Raw genomic sequence first — 788 nt, 5'->3', positions numbered from 1 at the left:
CGTACGTTCATAAGTGAGTATGTACGAACGATCCAACGAACGAACGTACGTACGTTACTAAATACGACCGAATGAACGAAAGAAAGAACGAACGAACGTAAGTGCATAAGAATGACAGAACGTACGTACGTACGTCTGTACGTACGCGCGTACGTTCGTTACTTTGTTCGTTCGTTCGTACGTACATATGTACCTACGTACGTACGCTCGTTCGGACGTACATACATACCTACGTTCGTTCGTTCGATCGTTCTTTCGTTCATTTGTTAGTTCGAACATACGTGCGTTCATTTCTTTGTTCGTTCGTTTTTTTTTCGTATGTACATTCGTTCTTTCAATCTTTCGCTCGCTCGTTCGTTCGTACGTACGTAATTTATTTCGTTCTTTCGTTTGTTCGTTCGTTCGTTCAATCGTTCGTTCGTTCCTACGTACGTTCGTTCGTTTGTTCGTTCCTACGTACCTACGTTCGTACATTCGTTCGTTAGTTCGTTCGCTCATTTGTTTGCTCGTTCCTTCGTTGTTACGTACGAACAGACGTATTTACGTTCGTTCGTACGTAGGTACATATATACGTACCTACGTACGTAATTACGTTCGTTCGTTCTTACGTTCTTTATTTCGTTCGTTCGATCGTTCTTTCTTACTTACATACGTACTTGCGTACCTTCGTTCGTTCGTACTTACGTACATACGTACGTACGTTCGTTCATTAGTTCGCTCGTTCGTTCGCTCTATCGATCGTTCGTTCTTACGTACGTTAGTACGTACGTTCATTCGTTACTTCGTTC

Source organism: Octopus bimaculoides, chromosome 24 (genome assembly GCF_001194135.2).
Source record: "Octopus bimaculoides isolate UCB-OBI-ISO-001 chromosome 24, ASM119413v2, whole genome shotgun sequence".
NCBI lineage: Eukaryota > Metazoa > Mollusca > Cephalopoda > Octopoda > Octopodidae > Octopus > Octopus bimaculoides.
Note: the sequence above shows the minus strand (reverse complement) of the source record.